This window comes from Cryptomeria japonica, chromosome 7, assembly GCF_030272615.1.
Source record: "Cryptomeria japonica chromosome 7, Sugi_1.0, whole genome shotgun sequence".
Classification (NCBI taxonomy): domain Eukaryota; kingdom Viridiplantae; phylum Streptophyta; class Pinopsida; order Cupressales; family Cupressaceae; genus Cryptomeria; species Cryptomeria japonica.
Genome location: NC_081411.1, coordinates 764,033,349 through 764,056,358, shown reverse-complemented (window position 1 = coordinate 764,056,358; position 23,010 = coordinate 764,033,349).

The window sequence follows — 23,010 nt, the reverse complement described above, 5'->3', positions numbered from 1 at the left end:
TAACCTTAAATTAATTATCACAAATATTGAGTATTTCACAAATTGGATTAAGGTCGCCCCTCTCATCCAAATCACCGGTAAGAAAATTTCAACTTTCATTCTCAATTACATCATTTGCATATACAATGTTCCTATTTTCATTATTATAGATAATGGGTGTCCTTTCAAAAATTAGAATGTTTGTGTTATTTGTGACCACTTCCGTATCCACCATCACTTTTCCACTCCATATTAGCCCCAAGGCAACGGCTAAGCTGAGGCATTGAACAAAACTATTCTCAGAATCCTTAAAAAGATAGTTAATGACACTGGTCGCAACTAGCACATCCAAATTAATCTCGCACTATGGGCCTATCACACAAGTGTTTGCACACCTACTGGAGCTACCCCTTATTCACTTATCTATGGTGTTGAAACCATATTTCCCATTGAGGTTGAGTTACCATCTTTACGAGTTTCCTTACATGATCTAATTAGTGACAAAGACTATAGGGTCTCTCACTTTCAAGATTTGGAATTACTAGATGAGCATCAAAAAATTGCATTCAATAACCTGAAAGCATATAGACAATGCATGAGTCATAGTTACAATCACAAGGTAAAGCCTTGCACATTTGAGGTAAGTGACTTGGTCCTTAGGGAAAACCCCCAAAATTGGTAGGATAAAGAGAAAAGAGGAAAATTTGAATCGAACTGGCTTGGTCCTTACGTCATCACAATAGTTTATGGCTCAAGTGCATATCAACTATCAATGCCTGGAAGAGAACTGTTAGACAATACTATCAACAACATGCACTTTCACCAATTTTACACATAGATTTTCAAAGAATCCTATTCAAAAAAAAAAAAATGTCAAAATTTTTTTTAAAAAAAAAAATCACCTATCTGGTGAAAACCTGGCAAACAAGTGCCTTGTGACACAAAAAAATGAAAAATTGGAAATAGTAAAGGGAAATAAATTCGTCCAACAGTGAAAACCACTTCAAGGGTGCCCTGGGCAAGTACCATGGTGAAAACTAGGTTACTGGCACCATGTGTAGGTACTTTTGGTCCTTCCTGCTTCATGACAGTTTCACCCTTTCACTTTACACACACTCAAAACCTATTATTTCATAATAAACATGTCCATCCCCATCGTGGCTTGTTATCAATCTACCTAAGATTGGTTTTTCATCCATAATAAATCATTTCCACCCTTTCCTTTCACACATAATAAATTAGGTCCTATCTATTATGTGCTCAAAAAAGTGTGGAATCTGCAAAAGAGAACCAAACAACATCAAACACACACATGAAACATTAGTGAAGTAGTCAATGGTGAGGATGGACCTCAAAGAGATCAATCTCGACTGGTTAGCAAGAGTAAACACAATGGAAACAAAAATATACGGTGGAGGCAATGCAGAACAGATTGTTTTATTTCATGAAAATTGTTACATCCAACCGGGTTACAACATACTAGTTCACAGGCTTGGTAGAACATACATAATAGGTCACAATTGGGATGTTGAATTGTGAGATCTATCTTCTATGTACAATCTAGCTACTTGATTCTCTCCATTATTACATTCTAATTCACAATTACAACTATATATATCGATCCAAAGGATCTAGTCGGCCCAAAAGGGATCAAAACCCGAAGAACAAGACCTAATGTGTAAAATAACAAGGTCAGCCTCCGCCAAGAGTTTCCTCCAAAAAATCCAAATGATGAAATGTAGATTGTGGGAAAAGGTCATCCACATGCCAAGGAACATCATAATCAACTCCCAAGGCTCCACAAGCTTTGAAAGGGGTTCCCATAGATCACCAACATAGGTCCAGGAAATCGGTAACAAGAACTGCCAACTTGTAACAGGAAACAATCAAGAAAACCGATAGCGATATCTTGTTGGAAAATGATCCAAATGTGATGCGGTCTGGAAACAAGAAAGATGATCAAGTCTTCAAGTAGAATCCAACTCCACATGATCCGGTGAGCCAAAACCAGGACACATAGAAAGGAAAACTAAAACTGCAAAAAGAAAGAAAAACAAAAGAAAACATTTTTGGTTGATACAAGATTGCTATGAACTGAGGATGCTCCTGCATCAGACATCTTAGGTTATTGAAAAATTGAGCCTCTCACTTTGCTGGGGTAAGAGGGAAACCAAGGCAGTATACCTTTTCCTAAGAAATCCAAGATGAATCTTCAATTGGTATGTCGTTCCACTTCACAAGATATTCCTTATACTGGCTTCTTCGGGTACTACGCCCAATCCTATTGTCCAAAATCTCTTCAATCTGATCCAGTTCCTTCCAGGGCAACTGTTTCTCCAAGTCTACAATATTATCCTCACTGAATTCTAGTTCATGATACTTGTGAAGATCTACAATGTTAAAAACAGGTCAACTACTCATACTATCTGGTAATTCTACTTCATATGCATTTCCAGAATTGAACTTCCTCAAAATCCTGCAAGGTCCAAACTTCTTCATCTACAAATTGTTATAAGCTCCAACCAGGAATCTCTCTTTTCAAATTACTTATGTCTCCTATTCTCATTTTCCTTCTCCATTTATTTGATGTTCATGTCTTCCAAATGTTGCTCAACCTAAATATTCAATGCTTCCATGTGATCCACAAAGTCTTCTCCTTCCGAACTTCTTTGATCTTCACTGCTAATGTCTCTCAATTCTAATATACCTCTAGGATTCACTCTGGTAACAATCTCAAAAGGTTTTCTTCTGGTACTTCTATTCACTGAATTGTTATAGGCAAACTCTACTTGTGCAAGGATCAAATCCCAACTTCCGGTTTTATCTCCCACTAAACATCTCAACAAGTTTCCCAAACTCCAGTTAACAACTTTTGTCTGTCCATCAATCTATGGATGAAAAGTAGAACTAAACTTCAAATCTGTCTTCATCTTCTTCCAAAGTGTTCTCCAAAAATAGCCAACAAACTTAGTGTCTCTTTCTAAAACTATGCTCTTAGGTAATCCATGCAACCTTACCACTTCCTTGAAAAATAGGTCTGCTACATGCAATGCATCTGATGTCTTCTTACAAGGTATGAAGTGAGACATCTTTGAGAATCAATCCACTACCACAAATATAGAATCATTCCATCTTAGTATCTTAGGCAATCCAAGTACAAAATCCATGCTTATATCCTCCCAAGGTCTTACCGGTACTCTTAAAGGTTTATACAATCCCACTTTCTGACTACTACCCTTTGCAACTTGACAAACTCTACAACTCTGCACATATCTCTTAACATCCTTATGAATCTAGGGCCAAAAGTACTGGTCACTCACCAATGCTACTATTTTGTCAATGATAAAATATCCATCTAGTCCTCCACTGTGTTTCTCCTTTATCAGATTCTCCCTCATATAACTCTTAGGTATGCACAACTAAACTCCTCTAAATAACATCCCATCCTGAATGAAGTAATCCAACCACTTGCTTCTATCTACCATAACCGGTTCTCTACATACTTTCCAAGTTTCTGCAAAATTTGAGTCACCATCATACAATGTCTTCAAATCTTCAAATCCTAATACTATCATTGTCATATCTATTAGAAGGTTCCTTCTCTGACTCAATGCATTAGCAACTTTGTTAGATTTCTGACTTCTATGCTTGAACACAAAGGTGTAACTCTATGAGAATTATACCAATCTCATATGTCTCTAATTCAACTTACTCTGACTATTCAAATACTACAAAGCTTCATGATCTGTATACAATACAAACTCCTTAGGCAACAAGTAATGTCTCCACTTCTTCAAGGCTTGAACTTTGGCATAAAACTTCTGATCATACATGAAATATATCCTCTGGGCATCATTCAATTTCTCACTTAAATAAGCTACTGCTCTCCCTTCCCAACTCAAGATTGCTCCTATTGTTGTTCCACTTGCATCACAATCTACTTGAAATACTTTATTGAAATCCGATAAAGCTAACAGCGGCTGCTCGGTCAATTTCTGATTCAATAGTTCAAAAATTTTGTTTCCTCTGATGGTCCGCTTGAATTCCTTCTGATCTCGTCTCATGGTCTCAATCATAGGATTACAAACTGAATTAAAATTTCTGATAAACTTCTGGTAAAAACTAGCCAATCCATGAAATGATCTTACCTCTCCAATTCTTTTTGGTGTAGGCAATTCAACAATTGCTTTCACTTTCTTAGGGTCCATCTTCAAACCATCCTCAGATATCACAAATCCCAAATAGACTAACTCATCCTTCATGAAAGTACACTTCTTGATATTGATCAACAACTTCTCTTCTCTCAACCTCTGCAAAACTTGTCCAAACTGCAACAAATTCTCCTCTTTTGTCCTACTAAAAAATCAGAATGTCATCCAAATACACAATAATAAACTTACCCAAGAATTTATTCAATACCTCATTCATCAACCTCATGAAAGTACTTGGTGCATTAGTCAATCCAAAAGGCATCACCCACCATTCATGCAGTCCTTCATTTGTCTTAAATGACTCATCACCTTCTCTGATCCTGATCTGATGATATCCACTCTTCAAATCTATCTTTGTAAAATATTTTTCTCCACTCAAATAATCCATTATGTCATCCATCCTAGACAAAGGAAATTGGTATTTCACTATGATCTTACTTATTGTTCTAGAATCAACACACATTCTCCACTCCCAATTCTTCTTAGGTGCTAATACTGCTAGTACTGCACAAGGGCTCAAACTCTCCCTGATCAAACCTTTCTTCAACAACTCATGCACTTGTCTATTCAGTTCTTCATTCTCTATCGGTGTCAACCGATGTGTAGCTTTTTTAGGCAAACTAGCTCCGGGAACCAAGTCTATGCAATGGCTAATACTTCTCACAGGTGGCAATCCACTTGGTTCATTATCTGAAATGTTGTTCTCATATTCTGTCAACAAATATTTTATCTCTTCCAGGTGTTCTCCTTTTGGTTCTGATTTCTCAGTCTTCTTAGGAATTAAGGCAAAACACACATTCTGATGTCTCAATCCATCCATGAATTTCTGTCCATCTACCAAATAGATTCTAGCATTTGTACAGACTTCATTCTTCAAAGGTTCCTCCAAGGGTAACAAGGTTTTCTTCATCCCATTGGCCACATTAGTGTATGTGTTCTTCCTCCCATCATGTACTACCTGTCTATCAAATTGCCAAGTTCTACCAACAAAAGGTGAAAAATATCTATAAGCATAATATCACACAAGACTTCATCATGATAATTCTCAATATTCAATTTTACCAAACATTGTTCACTTACTAACAACTTATGTTCATCCTGAATCTATGCTATCTGATAAGGCTTAGGGTGTTTCAATCTCTTCAATTTTAGCTTATTAACCATCCCTTCTGAAACAAGATTATCTGAACTACCACTATCAATAAAAACTTTACGACACTTACAAGATACCTTACATCTGGTCTTGAGAAAATTCTTCCTCTGCAAGGGATCTTCATCACCTCTAGTATGACACAAAGCTCCCCTCATCACCATTAGTTCTCCATCTTTTGGTTTATTGTCTGATTTGGTGGTGTTTTCTTCCACCATTTTTTCTCTTTCGATATTTTATGTCTACTGACACTCAAATGCATGATGTCCTTCTCCTCCACACTTAAAGCAAGTTCCTCTAAATGTTCTCTTGTCTTGTCTTCCAAAATTCTCATTCTGGTAACCATCCGATTCTCTCCTCCTGTAGAAATTTCTATCATCCTTGTGGTATGAATTACCTTCTTTGTTTACTTCCATGTCCTTTTTTTGATCTGTATTGGTTCCTCTACCTCTAGTATATCCTCTTCCTCCTTGAAATCTTCCTCCGGTAAACCTTCCACCTCTACCTCTCTACCTCTGCTCATGTTTTTTGTTTGTCTTTTCTTCTTCCTTTAGAACATACTAGTAAGCCTCTTCTATACTCTCCAATTTGATCAAACTGATTTCATCTTGTATAGACATCCACAATCCATTAAAATATCTTGCATCTGGTTCAACTTCATCATCAACATGTCTGGATCTGATGTTCAACTTGTAAACTACTTCAATGTACTCCTTCATACTAGATTCGTTCTGTCTCAAATTCTGTAACTTCTGGAATAAATTCACTTGGTAATCAGCTAGCATAAACTTTGATTTCAACTTAGGAATCATCCAATCTCATGTCTTAAGCTTCTCTTTACCTCTTCTCTATCTATAAACTTAAAAATGCTCCCACCAAAGAGATGCATGACCTTTCAACCAGGTACATGCATATTTCACCTTCCTATCTTTTGCAGTGTTTTCAAAATCAAAATACTTCTCCATCTCTGAGATCCAATCCATCAATTCATCCGAATCTAACTTCTCATCATATTATGGTGGGGTAAAATGAGGTTTAGTATTAACCCTACTCAAAACCCTTAAAAACCTTTTCTCATCCGGATCAACTGCCAATAGGTTTGCTTGTTTTGTCGGGGCTTCTTCTCCTTCATCTTCACTCACATCTTTGATATGTTAACCTCTTCTTTGGGTTGTCTCCATGGCTTCCAACTGGGCTACTATACCTCGCAACATCTCCATTAGAGTAGGGTCTGCATTCCCACGTGCTCCACCATTCCTAGCTCCTCTTCACACCATCGTTCATGCTAGTCCTTTGTAGGTGCAGGTCGGATCGACAATCCAGCACCCTACAATAAAAATTTTAGGACACACAACCTCTGGAATGAAACTTCTCTCTGAGACCACTTGAAGCAGTCACCGGTGAGGAGAGACCTCAAAGAGATTAATCTGGACCAGTCAACAAGAGTAAACACAACAAAAACACAAAAATGATGGAGGCAATGCAAAATAGATTGTTTTATTTCATAAAAATTGACTACATCCAACCGATAACAACCAAGTTACAACATACCGGTCCACAGGCCTAGTAGAGCATATAAAATAGGTCACAACCGAGACCTTGAATCGTAAGATCTATCTTCCATGCACAGTCTAGCTACTCGACTCTCTCCATGATTGCATTCTAATGCACAATTATATATATATATGTGTGTGTGTGTGTGTGTGTGTGTGTGTGTGTGTGTGTGTGTGTGTGTGTGTGTGTGTGTGTGTGTGTGTGTGTGTGTGTGTGTGTGTGTGTGTATGTATATATATATATATATATGTATATATATATATATATGTATATATATATATATATATGTATATGTATATATATGTATATATATATATCGATTTAAAGGATCCAGTTGGCCCAAAAGGGATCAAAACCTGAAGAACAAGACCTAATGTGTAAAATAACAAGGTTGGCCTCCGCCAAGAGATTCCTCCGGAAAATCCAAAGGATGAAATGTAGATCACTGGAAAAGGTCGGCAACATGCCAAAGAACATCAAAATCAATGTCCAAGGATCTGCAAGCTTCAGAAGGGGTTCTGGTAGATCACCAACATAGGTCCAGGCAACTGGTAACAAGAACTGCCAACCGGTAACATGAAACTATCATGGAAACCGATAGCGATATCTTGCTGAAAAATGATCCAAATGTGATGTGGTCTAGAAACAAGAAAGAAGATCAATTCTTCAGTAGAATCCAACTCCACGGGATCAGGTGATCCAAAACTAGGAAACATAGAAAGGAAGACTGAAACTGCAAATAGAAAGAAAAACAAAAGAAAATGGTTTTGGTTGATGCAAGATTGATATGAATCTGGGATGCTCCTACATCAATTAGGGTTAGAAATCAAAATATAAACTAAACTAAGTTAGCTTAAAAATCAAGAACCCCAAGCAAATCTCATGTTCCTCTATCTCCAAGGATATTCAAGATTCAAGGTGGTTGTCACTTGGAAGAGAACTTGATCTTTTAGATGTCAACCTAAAGAACTAGATTGAAGGATATGCCAAGATCAAAATGAATGCAACTAAGATCCTAGCTAGATGATCAAATGATATGAAAAGATGAAATTGAAGATGGAATGCAAGATATGAGACTAAGATTGATTCCAAATTCAAAGCTTAGGTGTGCTAATTAAACTAACATGGAGATTGCTATGAAATTGATATACAATGGTTATAAAGTAAGCTAGCATGAAAATGGGATTAGCATGATACTATCAACATGATGAAAGCTAAACTAGAATGCAACTAAGATGATCTAAGTGCTTGAAGATGACAAATTGAGCTCCTTGATAACCTGCAAAATAACTATAAGTTTGATGCACAAGATGATGGATTCTAAGATTGAAGAAATGGGCTCTATTTATAGAGAAAATAGAGAAATGGATGGCCAAGATTGAGCAATCTTAACAAGGGCTAGGATTGAAAGTTATCAATCCATGAGAGGGATTCAATTGAATCCCAAGATTACAAATGTCACCTGGAGATGGCTTGAGAGGATACTTAGCGAGCATTAGATGCTAAGTAAGCATTAGGGATAACCTCAAGGGATGACATCATTGGATAATGCTATTATCCAAGGGAGCATGCTATTTTCCAAGAGGTAAACTCTTGTACAAAGTTGAAGGATGGCCAAAGGGACAACCATCATGGGATAGGGTGATGTCTTGTAAGAGGAATTAAATGCCTTTGAAGACATTGGAAGTTAACTTGTTGGAAGGTAGATAACCTTCAAGGCTTTTGTAAGAGCCTTACAAGTTTGGAAGACTCAACAAGTTAACTTGTTGAAGAAGGTAAAGTCTTCAACACATTTTGAAGACTTCCCCCAAATTTGGAGAAGTGACTCCCCCAAATTTAGGGATGTGACATGATTAGAGGAATTAGGCTAGTTAATGAGGGATTAGAGGGGTTCTAGAAAAATATTAACATGTAGGAGAATGCAAGTGGAGGGAAATAGGCATTTTTAGATAAATTAAAAGATTTATTTTAGCCAAAAGGGGGTGCAACTTTCATTTGTAGGATTTAGCAAGTGGGGGGACTATTCACAAATAAATAATGATTTATTTAAATGCAAAGGGATTTTAATAAAATGTAAATTAAATTAAAGGGGAAAAAGGGGGTTTTAATTTTATAAATAAGATTTATTAAATTAAATGGCTAAAGGGGACTTAATCAAACCTTAGTTTAATTAATAGGTTAGGCTAGAAGAAAAGGATTTTAATCAAATCTTTAATTTGATTAATAGGCTTATTGAAAAAATAGGGATATAAATTAAACCTTATTCTAATTAATAGATGAATAAAATTCATTTAATTAGTTGTGCAAGTTTTAGGTGTCTACATCTACAATTGGGGGCATATCCTAAACCTAGTAATGGAAGTGGATCCTTGGCATCGTATGTTGTGAGGAGTATCATCTTTTTATTCCTTCCTTTTTTTGGTTTCCTCATTAAAACCTTGTGTTATGGTGTGTTTTTCATGTGGATGTTCTTAATTCTGTTTATTGCATTATTTCTTGCATACCGGTACACTATTATAATATGTTCTGCATGTTTTAATTCAAGAAATTCTACTCACCGGTTAATTACTGATTCACCCCCCCCCCCCTCTCAGTATTTGTGGGATTCCTAACAAATCCTTGGCATTGTATGTTGTGAGGAGTATCGTCTTTTTATTCCTTCCTTTTTTTGGTGCATAATCTGTAATAAAAGATCACTTGCATTGCCAATCCACAATACAGTTTTTCATTCTTCTCCACAATAAAGTATCAGTTTCATGGAGTAAGTTGGTTTTAGAAGACACAAGAAGTAGTGGGCTTTCAACAAATCAGTCTTTTGGCAGACTATGAATACAACAAGGGTTTTCAGCATTATCTATCCTTTATGAGGATGACAACATTGTGACCAGATCAAACATGTTAACATATGTGATAAGATACACTTATAACTTGAGGATTTTAGTTTGTGTTGGTGTCGAGTCTTTGATTTTATTTTGATTTGATCTTTTGTGGTGTCATGTTTCCTATGCTACTTAAGGATGTCTATGGACTAAAGTGGTCAGGATGGGGCATGATATCCTATTTTGCTATTTGTGGATTGTCAATATAGTAATACTACAACTTGTCCAAGGATATGAGGACACTATGGGTCTAGTACAAACATGGGCATTCCTTGTTTACAACTGTCTGATCTCCATGCAAATGATACAATGGCTATCTAGGTCAAACCTATATCTATAGGGTCACAGAACATTTTCCATAATAAGTTCAATGATGATAAATGCACAAGGAGCTCATTTCACCTCCATATCTTCTACCTTATGTTGTCTGATCCTATCATATCACTTTGTCCTATATAGCCACACATCATCTAACTAAGTATAATGACACACTAAAAGTAAAATCATGTATACATCTTACATAACCACATAGTTAGTGTTGACATTCGCATGAAGATTGCATTAATGAAATGTTATGTTGTCATTGATGTCAATTAACCGGTAATAATGTTGTTATAATATTGTTTTGTAACTGGTAGGAAGAGCTAAAGAAGGGAACTGCAACTGGTAAGTGAATTTGTGGAGGAAATCGGTTTTACTAGAGAAGAAGTGAGATCAACCGGTAAATCCTACCTGTTGATATGATAAATCCTAACCAATGAAGTTTGGTGAATTGGTTGTATTGGTTTATGATCTGATGATGAGCAGTAATAATTATGACACGTATGCATGTTGTATGAGAAGAGTTTCAAATGGTTTTTGGCACATTGAGATAACGATTTTTATCTTGGGAATGAGTAAGTATATTGCATGTAATTCAAACCGCATGATGAGTTACAGTGTTCGATGAAGCGGTGATCAAGGAGTGGTCGAGGATATCTTGAATTATGTGCAAAGATTATTATGTAATCCAACGGTCATACTTGAACTGACTTGTTTGTAATCTCTATGAGAGAATTAGGTTTGTGTTGTGTTACTGACCTATTGATTTATTTATAATGTCGATGAGTTGTTTTGTTGTAGAGTTGGAAATTTATTGTTGAGAGTGAGAGTGTGGTTGCTGAACCAGATGATGTATCTAAACAAGCAAGTGTAGTGCTATTCAAATAAATCAATAAACCCCTATTGTTTTCTAACAATTACAACAGTAAAATCCCCTAACCAAGTAAGCTCTAACAAGATTAGTGTTATTCAAATCCTCTAACTAGGTGGTCCATTAGATTGGATTTCAAATCCTCTACTGAGGTTACTCCTCACGAGGTATTGCTTCTAATAGGGCATTATAATCAATCAATTAACCAGGTGGTCCAGAACAAGATTTGTTCTTAACAGGACTTATTGTAAAGCTTTAACAGGCTTGGCTCCTAACAGGGAAAAATTCAAAAGAGTTAAAAATACTTGTGGGTATTCATCCCCGCCATGGTTTTTCCCATTTGGGTTTCCACGTCAAAAATATTGTGTCAAATTGTGAATGTTTTTGTGGTTATGTTTACAATGGTTGAATTACTTAACTACTAAATCCACTTTGATATGTTATGTTAACCGACAACAATATGAAATGAGGTTTTACTTATGTCAGTAAAGTATTTGGATGTTTGTGAGTTTCAAGTTGTTTTACTGTTAGTTTGTTATAACAATCAACCGGTTTAACTTGAAAGTGATATTGCATTTTTGTCAGTTCTGAGTTTGCATTGAGAGGTTGATTTTGAGATTGGTAAAAGTTTATATCAGTTTTCTATCTACTGATTCACCCCCCCCCCCTCTCAGTAGTTGACTCGATCCTTATTCTTTCATCATACCATCAGTTAGTCATGCATATCATCATAATATCATTATCATATGCATGCATCCCATATTCATTGCATTAGTGCATAAGCAACATAAACACACACATCCACCATATAACATCATAATCAACATTTATTTAACATGCATTAAAATCATATTAGGATCATATAAATCATCATAAGTGAAATACATTACATAAACATCATCACATATATCATAATTGCATCATGCATCTATAAGCATACATCATATCTGCACCATAGGATCATACAAGGTCATATAAAATATCATATAAAATAGTTGCATCATCATGATAGAATTGAAAATCATCATATAGATTCATAACATGCATAGAATAAGAATCATAAATAAACATCATAATCATCATGTGTCATCATGTGAGCATATAGCCGCTAGGAATAGGTCTTATCTCATATATATATCAAAAAATAATAAGTGGACCTACAATAATGCCAAAATCTCAAAATGGCTACAATATCACCCGTAGGTGAACCTACATCATCATACAATAATGTCAAAATCTCAAAATGGCTACAATATCACCCATAGGTGGACCTAGATCATCATAAAAAAATGATATCACTAATATAAAATGAATCTAGAAGGGGCCATGATGAATTGTCATCCTCCGAACTTGATGGTCTATGTGGTCTTGGAGCTCCTAAAGGACCTGCGCCAACTGACCCCATACATGTCCCTAATCTAAGAGGCCCCATCACCCCTACATTATTTAATCTCTATCACCATCCTCGACTCCTAGCCTTGGACATAACTGCAAAACTACCTGCTCTCTAATTCACTAGCACGATGGACTCATATAGGTTCCGCTAGTATGAAATCTCTTGTGTTGCTCTGTATATATAGTTCGTACTATAGGCAACATCACCTTGACCTGTCACTTGGGTTCTCTCAATGGTAGCCGCTTCCCTCCCATGCCACTCTATTGCTACATCTCTCTATGTTATCACAGTCTAGACCTTCTCCTAAAGTAATGTGATCTATACAACCTAGACATATATCTGTTCCTGAAATATCCACTATCAGGCTCTCATGGCCTCGTATCACCTAGCTCATCCTAACCATCTCCTCACTGGGCTACTCATACATGCCCTCCCAATCCCATCCTTGTCCAGCTACTTGTCCCTCCTCTCCCTCTTCTTGGCAAGGGGCATCCAGTACCTAGATCTATCCACCTTGTCCTTGTACCTGTACTAGTGGTGTCTATGCTCCAGGAACTTGTAACCTACCTCCTATCCTCCTTGGTGGCCTAGGTGGATGTCCACCCCCCCATCTCCCTCATCATCGCCCTCTGAGCCACTACCTCTCCCTCTCCTCCTTGTCGGTAGGTTGGTCACTCTCCATCTATTTCATCATCAAGTCAGGGCATCAACTCATGAGGTCCATTCAACCATGGAAATGGGTGTGCCTAAAAGTAAGCCTCATAGTAGAGTCATCCCCGCATCTATGACATCTAATCTTAAGTCCCAAACCACCTGTGTTAATGCATAGAACTCTCCCACAACAACATCATATAACAAACACAATACCCATTGTGGAATGTCCTGTATGGTCTGTGCAAACTCTACATAACATGCTAGAAAAGAAGAGCTGGACAAAAATAATAGAAGCTTCAAATAAAACTGTAAATTAGATCTAACATTGTTTATCATATGAAATAAATCAGCTATAACATCAAAAGATAACAAAACAATAAACACATAACACTGTGGTTATGTGGAGAAACCCTTTTGAGAAAAAACTCCAACAAGAAAAGAGTAAAAATTTGTATTACTTTTCAAAGATATTACAATACAAAAGCATCTCCTCAATCTTGCATCAATTCGATAGCATCTGTGTACATGAAAAACAATTTACTTGTCTCCAACTCAACCACTCAATATATAGACCCTTGGGGGCTCAATTTACCATAATAAAACATTACCATGGGTTAAAAAATGGTTCCAAAAAACCATGGTAAAATTTCATTCCACTACCACATGCCAAACATAGCCTCTTACTTGACATTACACCTTCTTATAGGTTGTCATAAGAATCCCCCAAATATAGGAGATACTCTTACATGCATTATAGACTATTAATAATGAATGTAAGGATGCTCTTACGTGTTTCATAATAACTTATTCCCACATCCAAAATGATTCACCCCACTTTTAGCCCTTACAATTATCCTAGAATCCATCATAACATCCCTAAAAATAGGCCTTACATGTTATACCACTTGATGGGCACCTTTTGACAACTAAAAAGTTGATTTTTAAGACATTGACATGTGGGATAATTGTCAACTAATAAAATTTACACCCCTTATGTTAGAGAATAATCACTAGTACATTCGGAGTTGATTTCCGACGGCCATTTGTCGGATTTTCGACAAATTTTCGTCAAAGTGTCGACAAAATCCACCATCGAAAACTCGGTGTCGGATTGGTCGACAATGCCATGCCCGTCGGAAATTCGACAATCCAATGGACTTTGTCAATGGTCAAAGAAGTCATCGGTCGAAAGCTTGGTATTCCTCGTAATTCCGACGATGACCATTTTTATAAAAAAAAATAATACCTGAGAAAAGCTCTTTTGGTTTCTAATTTGGCATTACTGTACTATTCACTTAAGCAATGGGTCCATTAATCATAAAAGTGTTCTCCCCTTGTCATTTACCTAGGCGGTCCCTTTAAATATTTTATTCTTGTTCACTTTTAATCTGCCTTTTCTAGTTTTCGTCAGGCCTTATAAGTATCATGCGATTTTTTGTTGATCTAACGGCCCACCTTGATTTGTGACCAAAAAGTGCTCGAAACTTAGTTTCCGTGAAGTAGCGAAAGGCAAAGGTGGACCCGACATATAGGTTTGGACCAAAGCTAAACACCAATCAAGTTTCATCTGATCGGACAGACAGCGTGGTTTCATGAGATCAAGCTGAACGTGTTTTAACCTTCGCGAAGTGGCAAAAGGGTTTGGCGGGTCCCAGAGATAAGCAGTCTTCTTTGGTTAAAGAATGATTGGGTTGGAAAAAGATCAATGGCTTCTCGTTGTTTCATGGTCGGGAGATGCATGAGCTATACCTTTAGCAAAATAGCGAAAAGGTGGAGGGTCCCACTAAGAGTGGTAGTAAATGTGGTAACCCCAGTTGGTGATGACATGGTGGTGACAAGGCACTCAGTTGGTGGTATGTAGTGGGTCCGAGCAAGGTTGTCATAAAAAGAGTAAACAATGAGCAAGTTCTTGAGATCTAATGGCTTGCATGAATTCGTGAAGATAAGATGCTAGCAAGTTAGTCATTGCAAAGTAGCGAAAAGGTCGATGGGCCCAAGGGACAAGCATCGCATGAAGTTAAAAGCAGATCAGGTCTATTTTGATCTAACGGTTCTCATGGTTTCGTGGCTGCAAGCCAAATGAAGAATAATGTTCGCGAAGTTGCGAAAGATAGGTGGAAATCACACAAAGGAGTGAGGTGGCATAACAATTGCTATTTTTTGTAGAGATTTTTGTAGAGCTTGGAAAAAGATCAATGGATTCTCATTGTTTCGTGGTCGGGAGATGCACGAGCTATACCTTCAACAAAATAGCAAAAAGGTGGAGGGTCCCGCTAAAAGTGGTAGTAAATGTGGTAACCCTGGTTGGCAATGAAATGGTGGTGACAAGGCACTTAGTTGGTGATATGCAGTGGGTCCGAGCAAGGTTGTCATAAAAAGAGTAAACAACGAGCAAGTTCTTGAGATCTAATGGCTTACGCGAATTCGCGAAGATAAGATGCTAGCAAGTTAGTCATTGCAAAGTAGCGAAAAGGCCAATGGGCCCAAGGGATAGGCATCACATGAAGTTAAAAGCAGATCAGGTTTGTTTTAATCTAACGGTTCTCGTGGTTTCGTGGCTGCAAGCCAAACGAAGAATAATGTTCGCGAAGTCACGAAAGATGGGTGGAAATCACACAGAGGAGTGAGGTGGCATAACAGCTGCCATTTTTTGTAGAGATTTTTGTAGAGCTTGGAAAAAGATCAATGGCTTCTCATTGTTTCGTGGTCGGGAGATGCACGAGCTATACCTTCAACGAAATAGTGAAAAGGTGGAGGGTCCCACTAAGAGTGGTAGTAAATGTGGTAACCCCAGTTGGTAATGAAATGGTGGTGACAAGGCGCTCGGTGGTATGCAGTGGGTCCAAGAAAGGTTGTCTTCTTGAGATCTAACGGCTCACATAAATTTGCGAAGATAAGATGCTAGCAAGTTAGTCATTGCGAAGTAGCGAAAAGGCAAATGGGCCCAAGGGACAGGCATGGTATGAAGTTAAAAGCAGATCAGGCCTATTTTGATCTAACGGTTCTCGTGGTTTCATGGTTGCAAGCCAAACGAAGAATAATGTTCATGAAGTCGTGAAAGACATGTGGAAATCACACAGAGGAGTGACGTGACATGTGGTTTAAAAAAGTGGTTGAGGGCCCGCCTAGGTGTAACCGACAGTTATGTGGGAATAGTAAAAGGGAACACGTGGTGGATTAAGGATGGAACCAAAAGGAGTTTCCAGGGCTAATGGCCAATAGCCATGTGGCGTTTATTAACCGGATAACAAGTGGGGTAAGTAATTCTCAGATAAAGGGCCCACTTAAAAGGCATTCATCTCAAGATTGATCCAACGCTTCTCATTGTTTCATGACCCGAAGATGCCCATAGCTTAACCTCAGCAAAATGGTGAAAGTCGTTAGCCATCAAGATGAGGTGCGGTTAGTTAAAAGGATTGACAGTCCCGGTTGGAGTTAAAGGTTGGGTGATTTGAGTTTGATCTAATGCTTGGCGCGGCCTCGCAAAGGAAAAGTGCATGACAGTTAAACTCTGCAAAGTGGCAAAAAGGAGGTAGGGCCCGACACTAAAGAAAAGAGATTAAATGGAGATAAAGGCGATGTAAGTTCTCCAGATCCAACGGCCAGCATTGTTTCATGAAAGAAAAGAGCACGGGTTATTATGTTCTACGAAGTAGCAAAAGAGAGAAACAGAGGAAAGACTTAGAGAAATTATGACCCGTTGGAGCTAGTTCTGAATTCAATTTGGCGAATTTAATTCTAAAAAGAAAGCCGAAGTATGCAGAGTTAATTTCTATAAACTTAAATGCCAACTTGCCCTTTTCAGTTCACATCAACTTGATTGCTAAGTATTGTTTCATCGAAGTTTGTTGCAGAACGAATTGTTGCAGAGCAAATTGTTGTAGAGTGATTTTATTTAGGTGAATAATCAAGTTTCTTGTTCTTTTCTTGATAACTCTTGGTTTGTTCTCAAATACTGTTGTGTGAATTACTTCATTAGAGGTCTGTGCTAGCTTCTAGTGGTATAATTGTTTGACCAGAATGGCACCCAGAAGAGAATTTATAGCGAAAGTGAATTACCAGGACCGAAATATCTGTGATGATTTTTTAGAGCAATTGACCATGTCCACCAATGCTGGGGCTAAGGCCAAAGAGCTAGTACCTAAGAACCCTCGTCTAAAAATTGGAGATGGCCTTTATGATAAGGGTAATTGGTTGAGGGACCCTGAAATAGGATTGTTAGGCTTAGGACTCTTCAAAGTCGGTTTTGGGCAGAGGAATTCCCCAACTCCTTTGAATGACATATGGGAGCAGGATGTAGGAAAGCTTGTAGTCCCAGGTGTTTTTATGGATGTAGATATGTTAGCCCTGATTGCACAAAATTATGACTCTGTGGCAAGATGCATCAGGAACATAAAGGGATCAGTCTTGATTGAGATAAATGAAGATGAATTCAGGAAAGTGTTTAAAATCAGTGAGTCCTCCAATTTGTTAGAACCTATTGACTTTGAGTCATTAGCCCAAGTTAACAACACACAAAGGGATCATCTTAGAAGTGGTCCATTGAAAGAATTCTTTGTAAAGATAGGGGGGTTAACAGTTGTAGGCCCTAGCACAATGGAACCATTCTCTCTCAACCTATTCACTCTGAGAGCTAAGGGTATGTATTGGGCATTATCCTAGATTTTTGGAGAGGATGCTGAAAAGAATATGCCAACCCATTATATGTTAATGATTGCACAAATTCTAAACCCCTCCCTAGCAATAACATTTGATTATGCCTCATACCTTGCTGATGCAATTCATAAAGGGTTAGTAGGAATAAAAAATGGTAAGGTGGATAGGCCATTTGGATGGTACTCCATGTTAATGCATATGTTTTTGTTCAAAGGGGCTGATTATTTTGGAAAGGAGATGGACCTGATTAAGGTCAAGGATAAAGAGGAGATGCCAGTGCAATTGTGGAGTACTGTTCTATCTTGGGATAGAGAAGATGCAAGTTATTTAAAGTTTGATAGATGCTTTTCTTCTAAAATTAGGATTCTTCTATGCAGAGAAAACCCTAGAATTCCTAAGGCTCTTTTGGAGTTTCTCAGACCAAAGGAGTTTGTAGAGGATATCAAGATTATTCACAATTGGGGAGACATATATTTGTACCCTGTGTCTATTGTTTTTAGAGTATTTGGATTTAGAGGTACCCCCTTTTTACTACCCTATCAGGTCCCATTGAAGAAAGGGATTGCAGAAGTCCTGAGACAAATTAGGGGGGAACAAGAAGCAGAGCTAACCAATAGAGGTAAAGGGACTATTTTCCCAACTATTACCATGGCTCACCATTTTGTGATCACTAAGGGTGGATGGAGATTTTTTGAAGAATTCTTTAAGCCATATAGGTTGTCTACTGCAGTGTCAAGATGTGCAGACCGTGAGGATTTTTTCAATGGCATGTTCAGAAAAAGAGCAGTGTGCAGAGGTAGGCCACATCAATTTCAGTTCCTAGAAGATCTGATTAGAAATGAATTCAGCTTAGATGAGGAAGAACTGAGAAAGGAGAAGTGGGTGGCATATAAGAAAGTCCTTGATTTTATCCATCAATTTGACACTGGCTATGACCCCCTTTCTAACTTCAATCCATTTGAGGAGAAAATAAAATTCTCAATTCTTTATTTCGAAGATCTCATGCATACCTTAAAAGAAAAGAGGGAGGCCATAATGCAAAATGAGCCTAATAAAGCTAAGATGGTATTGGCTAAGCCTGCCTTTGCTAGAGATATCCCACGTGGTGACTATGTAATGCACAAAAGGTCAAAGTACAATGTGATAATGCCAGTGATAGGTGAGCCTTCCACTTCAAAAGGGAAGAGGAAAATTGAAGATGTCATTGACATCCAGGATTCCCCTAAGAAGCAGAGAGTAGGAAAGGAAATTGAAACTGATGAGCCTCAATATTCTCCATCTCAGTCTCCTATCCACATTGGAGATGAACAAGCTGTGGTTGAACAATTATTGCAGTTAGGGAGTCTTGGTGAGATTGCCTATACCTATGAGGAGACCCAAGAGGGGATGCCCGAAGAGCCACCTAATGCTGAAATGGATTTGACTAATGGTGAGTTAAAGGGCCAAGAAATGGAGCTTACTATTAAGCAAGCTAGTGAAGAATTACTAGCTGACAGTAATTTTGTCACATCAAGAGCTTTTATACAGTTTCTATGGAAGCAAAATATTGATCAATTCAAGACTAGATGTGAATAGAGGAAAAGTGAACAACCTCTTAAAATTACAACTCAGGTAGAAGAAGAGGTTAAGAAAGATATGATGGAGGAGTTCAAAGCAATCACCCCTGAGAAAGGAAGAGAAATGGTAGCAAAGGTTGGTGTGTTGATTCTCCCTGAATGGGATATAGCTTATGCCTTAGTGCTTGATGCAGTGAGGAAAGAAACAAAGCCTATGGAAGGAGTGACATTCAACAAAGATAATGCTGCTCTTGTCATGTGGTCTTTAAAGAAGGATGAAAACAAAAGAAGGAAGGATGCATTAGATTCTAGCCTCTTAGGAGGCATGATAGTTAAAAGAGTCCAAGACACAAGGGTAGTGGAAGCTGCAAACACAGTCCTAGAGACTGCAAAATTCAGTGTTGTGGTGGCAGAGAAAGAGGCACAAGAAAAGGCTAATCTCCAATTGAAGTTGGAGACTATTTTAAAAGCTTACAATGAAGCTAAAGAAGGAATAGCCAACAGAGACAACATAATTGGTAGACTCCAGAGTCAATTGGTAGGTCGATATCATCCCGGTGAATCTTCTACACTCATGATAGCCTCCTCTCCAGCAAGACCCTCTCCTACTAGTCCCATCATTAAATATCCCCCTTCTCCTATGCCTTCTAGTTCCCAAATACCTGAAAATGTCCAACATGAGTTGGAAAAATTGAAACAAGCTCAGACATTGTATGCAAACAAATATGAGGAGAAGGTGAAAGCCACCATCTTGAATTTTGTTGACTCAGTCAAAACTTCCAATGTATACATAAATATGAAGAGGATTCTTGAGATTTTGATCAAATTGAGAGAAGAAGAAGCCACTTTGGAACCAATCCTGAATAAGTGGGTGCCTAGAGGTAAAGAGTTAGAGCTCATGTGTTCTTCCCATGTAGATGCAGAAGTGAATGACAATCTAAGGTCCACATGTGAGTTTATAAAAGAGATGAATATTCTTTCAGTGGAAGGAGAAGGTATAAAAAGAAAAGCCCAACTTTATAGGAAAGAATATTCAAATCATAAATTTGAAATGTTTCCAAGAGGTTCCATTGGTCCTGTCCAGCTAAAGGAAGAGAAGACTTGGTTAAAGGAGGTGGACAACAATTTGTCCCTAAGGATCAATCAAATTATTAGTATTGATGACACATCCTTATTTGTCCAAACAATTGAGGAAATTGAAAAAGTGAAATCTCATTATGGTTTCATAGAAACCGAGATTGGGCATGTACGAGTCACTTGGAAGCAGCTAGAAGATATGAAACAGAAGATTGCTAGTTTTACTTGGCCTAGTGATGATGTGTATGAGGAATGGAAAGATAAGTATATGGGACAAAAAGAAGATGCTCAGGAGCAGTTACAAGTGGTTGCAACAAAACAACAAGTAGAGGAAGCCGCAGATGTTGAAAAGGACTTATAACTGCTTCTTGAAAAATGACCAGTTGTTTGTAATAAACTTTCTTTTGAAGGGTCCAAAGCTTGTATGCATCCATACTATTATAAATGGATACCAGGACTCCTAAAAAAATGATCACAAGTAATTGTAAGAAAACGCTGCAGAAATTTATCTGAGCTTTTTTCTAGTCTTATGGAGAATACTCTGAGTTTTTTAATATTTTCTCAAAATTAATATCAATATATAGACTAGAAATAGTGTATATACATAAATGTGCATAGCAGTCATAGGGAAACTCATGTCAAATGTGCAACTCAATACAATAAATAATCTTAGTTGGTAGCCCTATAGCATCATAATGCAGTCCTTGACCAAGTATGCATACAAGAAACATCTAGTTCTATTAAGGCACAAGCATCAAAGTCAGAGGTTATGACAACTAGTGAAAAACATCAAGAACAAAAACTTTAGTCTCAAGAATTAGGAGTTGTGATAAAAAAAACTTACAAGGATGAGGCATATTCATAACTTTCGCAATCCCACCTTGGATATCAACACTAGAAGCAACTCATATTGTTCGTGTAAAGACAAGACAATATAGGAGTTCATTATACCCAGCAACTCGTGGTGTTTTTGTTCGTGTTAGCTCTGTTGGACCCTGCAATTAAGATTCAATATACATTATTCAATAAGATTAACTGTGCAACATAATGAAATATTGAAAAGTGTGTTACCTTGTTGAGCTTTGCTTGGTTTCGAGAATATTTTAATATTCTCTACTTAACAAGGCCAACCACGTGAAGGTGGAAGCTCATTTGGCCCCTCCCCCCCCCACTAACATCACTCTAAATTCCCCGTTAACATCTTATAACATTCATTCATTAATTCTTTCTACCATTAATAAAATGTAGCATTCATTCATTAATATCACATAAAGTTCATTAACACATAACATTGATTAACATTAATTAACACGCAACATTCATCAATGTTAATTAACACATATCATCCATAACCATTAATTAGCACATAATTACATTCACTAACACATAAAAAACAGTCATTATCAAATAAGTTAGATTACAATCATTTCTTTCTTTGTTTTTTCTTTGAATCTATGAAAAGACTAAGTGGAACATCGGTGTCTTCATCATTTCCCCCCTCTGCAGATGTTCTGCCAACTGCTCGTGATCTCAATGTATGCCTAGTCCTATACTGAGGACAAGGACACTGAAGCGAAGGGGGGTCCTCTGCAATAACAAAGAAATGGGTTAAATTCAAAAAAAAAAAAAATTATTGTTACAAGTATTTCATTAATTTAGAGAACATAATTGTTGTGCTCCTTACCTGATGGGGCCACATCATTTTGTGTAGCCTCAACGTCAACATGCTGAACACCACGATCCTCTTCACCTGAGTGGGGAACATCACGTTCTTGAGGTTGTGTACCCAGATCATGCTTCACTTGCTCACCACCGACTACATGCTCTAAAATATTAACAAGAAAGGTTACATTAATTACTACTCTAATTACAAATTAAGATGTTTAATTGTATTAATAGCTAAATAAATAAATTTGAATAGCAAATGAATACCTCCACTACTGGGATGCATATCCGGACCTTCATGTGCAGGTGGTGTTTCACAATTAGCAGGCTGCATTCCAATGACATGCACATTGTTATCATTGCTTGCTTATTTAAAACAAATATAGTCACTTTATGTTGGAACTCAACATCAATTAGATTATTGGTAAAGTATTCAATTTGAAACAACTTCCATTTACCATATTTACCTATGTGACAGATGCACTCAAATGTTGTGTATGCCCACTCAATTATCGTAGCCGATCAGCCATGGCTGAATAGCCTTGCTGTAGGCAATTCTCTTGTCATCTTCTGTGGGTGCTCTATTGAATTCAGAGCCCTACATTTTTGCTTGGTACCATGAATTTTGCTTGCATTGTTTGATAAAAAAAAAATGTTTGCAATTTATTAATATTTTGAGACAATATGGGAGTTTACATGAGATACTTACAATTCGTGCAGCAAGTTTCATGTAAGCACCAGAGCTGAGTTTGTGTTACCCATGCTTTTCTTGCCTTGCCTTGGTTGCCTTTGACGTGTCACTCAATCTATAAAAAGTTTGAAATATGTTAGATTATATAAATATAAAGAGTAATTAATTAGTACATAATTACATTCTTAATAGTATCTTGTACCTTCTTCTGGCCTCTACTAGTGTATTTCCTTTTTTCCTTTCAATTCTCTCCTTGGCATCCAAAATTAGGTCCTTCCACTCCCTCTCTGGAATCATGGGGGGACGCTCGTACTTTAGGTTCCTCTCCAAATGGGTCTTGTATTGGTCCC